Raw genomic sequence first — 6,552 nt, 5'->3', positions numbered from 1 at the left:
TTTAATCTTTTTTTTTTCAGTTGAGGTAAAAGTTTCAGTGTATGGAAAGCTGCCCGTGGCACACGCGCCCCCGTGTTCCCTCCCAGGAGCTCCCGAGGCCCCTCCCTCGGTGCCCACCCGCCTCTCCCCACCCCTGCAGAAGCCCGGACTGGAGCCCGCAGCACCTCCACAGTCCCCCCACCCTGCAGCAAGAGGTGACCCCAGCCGCGGGCTGAGCTGGGGGGACAGAGACATCGCCTGTTTGCAAAGCTGACAGCCTTCGGTGCAGTACCATCTCAGAGAAACTTCCTTTCAAACAATGCTTTCTGGAGCTACAGACCAGCTTGGGCATAAGAAAGGGGCTTTGCAAGAAACTTCAGATCACATCTGACATGGTTTTCTACGGTCATCAGGTCAGCGTTTGAAGTTGCCGTCTCCAAGCAACTCAACTCAGTAAGGAAGGGAAGGCTTTATGCGGGTTCACACCTTCTCATAAAGCCTCACATACACACGAGAAAGATCTTAGACCTATTAAAGCCAAAACTGGAAGATTCCATAACACTGAGTTTATTTATCTTTTTTAATTTTTATTTATTTATGATAGTCACAGAGAGAGAGAGAGAGAGAGCAGAGACACAGGCAGAGGGAGAAGCAGGCTCCATGCACCGGGAGCCCGACGTGGGACTCGATCCCGGGGCTCCAGGATCGCGCCCTGGGCCAGAGGCAGGCGCCAAACCGCTGCGCCACCCGGGATCCCTGGATTCCGTAACACTGAGTTTTAAAGAAAACCTGCAGGCGCGGAACCAGAGCAGCAGATCAACCAGAGCAAGGGACACTGCAGAGTTCCGGCGGGTGCGACTTCGCTGGTTTTGTCCTGATGTGCGAGTCCAGCGCTCAGTCTGAGTCGCTGCAGTGGAGCTGGATCCGCCGAACTGCTGCTCCCGGACCGAGGAGCTGCTGCTGCTGAGCCGGGCGGCCCTCCCGAGGGCGCAGAGCCCGCTTTCTCCTCCTTGGCAGGCTTCTCGTTGTTGTTCAGCTGCCCACGGACGTCCTGCCGCGCGTCTCCGACTCCTTCCTTTCCTGAGCTAACTCCTCCTTGGACTTGGCCGCCTGCTTCTTCCCGCTCGTGGAGAAAGGCTCCCTTGGCTTTTCCTGTCAACAACGCTTGCTCCCGCACAGTGGTGGGTTTCAGAGGCTCAAAGTCAATCTCTCTCTGCTCAGGCCTGGGTCCCTGAGCGAGGGCTCCGGGACTGGATGAAGTGGACCCCGCAGCCCCGTGTCCCCGGGCAGCCGGGGTCTAGGCTGAGCTGGCGCCCTCGGCCTAGCTCACGGGCAGGCCTTGCTCCTCCTCTCCGGGTCGTCGAGGCCGATGCCTGCTTGCCGCCCTGCTTCGGCTGCCTGCTGGCCTGGCTGCGCTGCCGGCCTTCTCGGCGGGAGCCCTCTTCGGTTGGGCCTGCTTGGCGGCGGGGCCCCCTTGGCCTTCTCGTCCTCAGACTTGGCCTTGTGCCTCTCCGTGTCCTCGTCTTCGTCCGCGTCCTCCTCCTTCTCCTCCTTTCCCTTCGGCTCCTTCTTCCTCTCTGGCTTGTTCCCGGGCCCGCGACAGGGCGGCGAGCTGCTCGTGCACAGCCTTCAGCTGCTCCTGCAGCTCCGCCAGCCGGGCCCGCTCCTCTCCTCCTCCTCCCTCCTCCTCCTCCTCCTCCTCCTCCTCCCTCCTCTCCTCCTCCTCCTCCTCCTCCTCCTCCTCCTCCTCCTCCTCCTCCTCCTCTCCTCCGCTCTCCTCGCTGCTGCGGGCGCTCTCGGGCCCCTGCTCCACGGGGGCTGCGGCTCAGCCGCATCTTAGCAAACCGCACCTCAAACACGGCCGCAGCTTCCTGGCCACGGCCACCACCTTGTGGCCTGGGGGTTGTACTGGTAACAGCTGGAGAACATGAACCGGGTGTCAGCAGCGAAGCCCTGCGCGTCTGGGCACTCGCGACTGTCCGTCTTCTTGACAGTGCTGAGGTCCATCGGGTGCTCGGTGACGTCGTGGTAGTCGTGCAGCTCCAGGGCCTCGGCGTCCACCGGCTGGAGAAGGGCCAGGCGCAGGCCGCACGCTTCTTGCACGGCCTGTCCTCGAGGACGCTGTCACAGTGCCGCGAGTGCTCGGCAGCTCGCCCTTCCGGCCCGCATGCTGAGGCACCTCGCCGTCCTCTAGACCCTTCCAGGGCGGTGCGATGGGGCGGCCCCCACTCTCTCGCCGAGCCCCCACCTCGGCCTGCTTGGGGTCTGACGATGGCGGCGGCGATTCGCTCCGGCTCGCGGATGGAGTGGGCGTCGTGGTGGCTGCTTTCCGCTTTGCACCCTTTTCCTTGACGACAGGCGCTGTGGGAGGGACCACAGGGATGGATGATGGGCGTCGAGGGAGGGGGTGGGGCGGCGGCGGGGGCGCAGGGAACCGATGTTTGCGGTAATGGTTGGCAGAGGGGGGCAGCAATGACAGGCGTCTGGAGACAGTGGGGGGACGCTCTGGAAGGGGGTTGCTGGGGAGACAGAGGACACGGCCACCACTTGCTGCCCACCTGCACTCCGGGTTCCTGCGCCGCGTTCCGGCCTTTGCCCTTCGGAGCAGGGGGTAATAATTCAACTTCGTCCTGGGGCACCTGGGCCACTCTCTGCAGAAAAATTTTCTCTAAGGCTTGGGCCGTTAGCACTGTGTCATCTGTGGGCTTGTTGTAAATGTAACAATTTGTAAACATGGTGTGGAAGTCCTGCACGCATTCGCTGGCGCTCCAGTAATAATTATTTTCTAGTCTCTTCTGAATAGTCCCCATAGCCATCGGGTGTTTATGATTTTATGGTAATCGGGCAAGGTTAGCTTGATTGCATCCACGGGCTGGTAGAAGGGCCAGGCGAGCTGGTGATTCCAGGGCGTCTTTACCACCACGTTCTGCGCGTACTGCAGCTGCTTGGTCTTGCGGCCAGGCTTGGCGGGGTTGGAGACCTCCCGCGGGTTCCCCGGGATCCCCGCGGGCGCGACCGTCCTGGTGGTGGACATCCTCCGCGGCTCGCTCACTGGCCGTCACAGCAGCGGCTCAGGGAGGCCCTCGCTTCCACTGCGCTCCTTTTGGAGGCCTGACATCCCCTTTGTAGGCCCAGCCAGGCAGCACTTGGCCTCGGCGGCTCCGACGGCCGTCCCTCCGCTCCCTATATAGATTCTGGATAACAGTTCTTTATTAGATGGTTCTTTTGTAAATATTTTCTCCAACTCTGTGCTTTGTCTTCTTATTCTCTTGACATTGCTGTTTGCAGAACCGAAAATTTTAATGGAGTCCAGTGTATCAGTTATTTCTTTCATGGATTATGCCCTGGTGTTGGATCAAAATCATAGCCATACCCAAGTTCACCTGCATTTTCTCCTACATTATCTTGCAGAGGTTTTATAATTCTGCATTTTATATTTAGAACTGTGATCTGAGTTTATATTTGTGAAGGATGTGAAGTCTGTGTCTGGACTCAGTATTTTTGCATGTGGTGTCCAGTTTTACATTATCATTTGTTGAAAATACTGTCCTTTTCTTTCACTGTGTTGTCTAGTCCTTTGTCCATTGACTATATGAATCTCATTAACTTTTAAAAGGATGTGATAGAATGAATTTGAATAGCTAAGTGAACATAAATGGGAGGTTCCAAACAGAAGAAATGGACTGTGGTAAGGCATTAAAATGAGTGAGAGGAAAGTAATCTTGATTTATTAAAGAAACTGTGATAGTTTGAGCTTATGTGCAAGAGAAGCATAGAGATTGTTGAGTATTAGCTTAACCATGGTAAGGATTATTATACTAAATAATACGAAAGCCATTTAAGGATTTTAATGCAATTGCATGAATTTTAAAGGTCTTTAAATGTTTATACTTTGGCAGTGTGTAGAATGTATTGAAGGGGAAAGTAGGGAAATAATGGTTTCAGTTGGGAGGCTTTAAGAGGAAAGGTAAGAGATTATCATGAACAGAAATGACATGGAAGAGATAGGTCATAATAAAAATTTAATAAGTAGAATAAAGAAACGCTTGGCTGAGTTTTGGGAGAAAGGGAAAAGGGATGTTTTAAGTAATACTCCTGAATTTTTATCTTGACTTATAAGATATAGAGTGTGGGGGGGGAGCAGGAGGGAGGGAGGAGATCATTACTTTTTTTGACACTAATAAGAGAACAGTGCATTAGAGAAACAAATTTGGATTTATTGACATAAATAATTGAAGCTTTGATACTGTACTGGACTTTACCTGGGTGAGAGGAAGGTCCAGTGTTCTTAACTAAAACTTTGACATGGCGGCACCACTTTAAATTTTCCATTCTAGCTGAAGTCTGAAAAATGAAGTCTCCTCTTTTCAAAGGAGAGAGGTTGTTAAGTGTAAATATAAATAAGGATAAAGGGTCAAATACTAAACCCTAAGGAGAAGCTCATAATTAAGGAAATGTAAGGAAAGATAAGCCTTTGGAAAAAAATTAGAAGTGGATGAACTATTAAGTAGGGTTGTTTTGGGATACCAGCAAATAGGTCTAACTCTTAAACAGAACCAAGAATTTGATGAAAATGAGAAAGGAGAAAATTTCATATTAGAAAAAGGAATGTCACTAGTGCTCGTTTTTTGAGTACCTGCTATATATCATGCATGATCTGAGATCCCACAGTAAGCAAAGATGCAGATATTCCTCTGCTCTCAGAGTCTGCTTCCTAACTGGGGAGAGACTGAACCTATAATAAATGAGTAAATTACATCTTTTTGAAGGGCATAATGCTGAAGGAAAAAAAAAATGTCCTGGTAAGGGTAATGGGGAAATGATGTGGTTGGCAGAGAACTTTGCAAACTTAAATAGGGTGGTCATAGTAGATCTCAATGACACAGTGATTTAAAGCAAAGACTTGAAAAGATAAGGAAATAAATCTTAAGGCTATTTTAGGTAAAAGTGTTCCAGGCACAAAGAAGGAATTGAAAGGGGAGCATATTTGGTGAGTTGAGCAATAGCAAGGGGACCAGTGTGGCTGGAGGAGAGTGTTTATGGGGAAAAATAATAGGATTTGAGGTTAAAGGAAGAAGCAACCCATCCAGAGCTACAGTCCTCAATCTTGGCTTCTTTGGAGAAGCTACATAGAGAGCTTCTAACACTCTGGATGCCATGACCAATTGGGTTACAATCATTGGGAGGTGGAACTCAGGCCCCCCATGTGACTATAACATGCAACCAAGGTTCACAATCTGTCTGCTAAGACCTTAGGAGTCTCTAAGAAAAACTTATGTTTGAATGTTTGAAGGAAAAGCTCAGAAGATCATTCCTGGTTGTATTACATTGGAGATGCCAGTTAGATATTCAGGAAAATGTATTTTTTAAATATATATTTTTAAAGATTTTATTTTGTGTGTGTGTGAGAGAGAGAGAGACAGAGAAGAGAGAGAGAGAGAGAGGCAGGCAGAGACATAGGCAGAGGGAGAAGCTAGCTCCATGCAGGGAGCCCGATATGGGACTTGATCCCGGGGCTCCAGGATCACACCCTGGGCTGAAGGTGGTGCTAAACCGCTGAGCCACCTGGGCTGCCCAGAAAAAAAGTCTAATAGAGAATTAGATATTGAATCTGGAGTTCAAGGAAGAGGTTCAGGCTGGAGATACAGATTGGTGAGACATCAGCATAGAGATGACACTTAAATCCTGCAACTAGAAGAGTTCTCTAAAGTAATGAAGATAGAAGATCAAAGATCTAGAAACAAGGTCAAAGGAAGAACCAGCAGAGATGAAGAAAGGAACAATGAGGAAAGAAGGAAGGAAATTCAGAAAATTTACTGTCTTGAAAGGCAAGTTCTCAGTGTTTCAGATAGTGGAAAACCTGGTTAACTGTCACATATTGCTGATAGACCAAGATGAGGACTGCGAATTGACTTCGGATACAATGTTATGAAGTAATTGTGGATCTTATCTTAGCAAGAGGAGAAAGCTTGATTGGAGGGAGCTCAAGAGAAAATTGGAAAGTTATAATTTTCATCAACCTCTAAGACTTCATTTAGGAAAACTGAGAAATGAGGTGGTGGCTCTTACATGAAATGGGGCCAAGAGAGTTTACCAACATGTTTCTCTAGACTTGTGGAAGAGGTGTGGAGAATAAAAGGATAGTGTGCGTGATGCAAGAGGGGGGATTTTCTGGAGAGATGGAGTTGTTGAATAGCCAGAGAGGATGTGACCCAGTATATGAGTAGAGAATGGCCTCTGCTAGGAACCCAAACAATTTATCTGTGGTAACAGAGGAGTGATGGAGTATACAGGGGTAGACTCTGCAAGGTGGGGAGCTGTGGTGGTGATCACTATGGAAATTTTGCCTTGGAAACTAGGACTAATGGAGAAATAGAAGATTCTTGGGTGATACTAAAGACTCTGATAGTGGCGGGGGGAAGCACATTCCCCCCCTCCCTCACTGGATTCATGACTCCCAACTTGGACCTCTAGGGTCCTTCAGGAAAGAGGAGTCAGTAGGAGGCTACTGCAAATATTTCAAAAAAGCAAGTGACAATTGTATCTTTTCATCTCTTTTCACTTTTATTGAGA

The 6,552-nt window shown here is 49.9% G+C and overlaps 1 pseudogene; it reads right to left on the bottom strand.

The window, feature by feature from the left end:
• Window positions 1-665: 665 nt before the first annotated feature.
• Window positions 666-3,013, bottom strand: LOC119878934 (annotated as a pseudogene).
• Window positions 3,014-6,552: the final 3,539 nt, after the last annotated feature.

Source organism: Canis lupus, unplaced genomic scaffold (assembly GCF_011100685.1).
Source record: "Canis lupus familiaris isolate Mischka breed German Shepherd unplaced genomic scaffold, alternate assembly UU_Cfam_GSD_1.0 chrUn_S2113H2312, whole genome shotgun sequence".
Lineage (NCBI taxonomy): Eukaryota > Metazoa > Chordata > Mammalia > Carnivora > Canidae > Canis > Canis lupus.
Note: the sequence above shows the minus strand (reverse complement) of the source record. Positions and strands in the feature narration are given on the sequence as shown.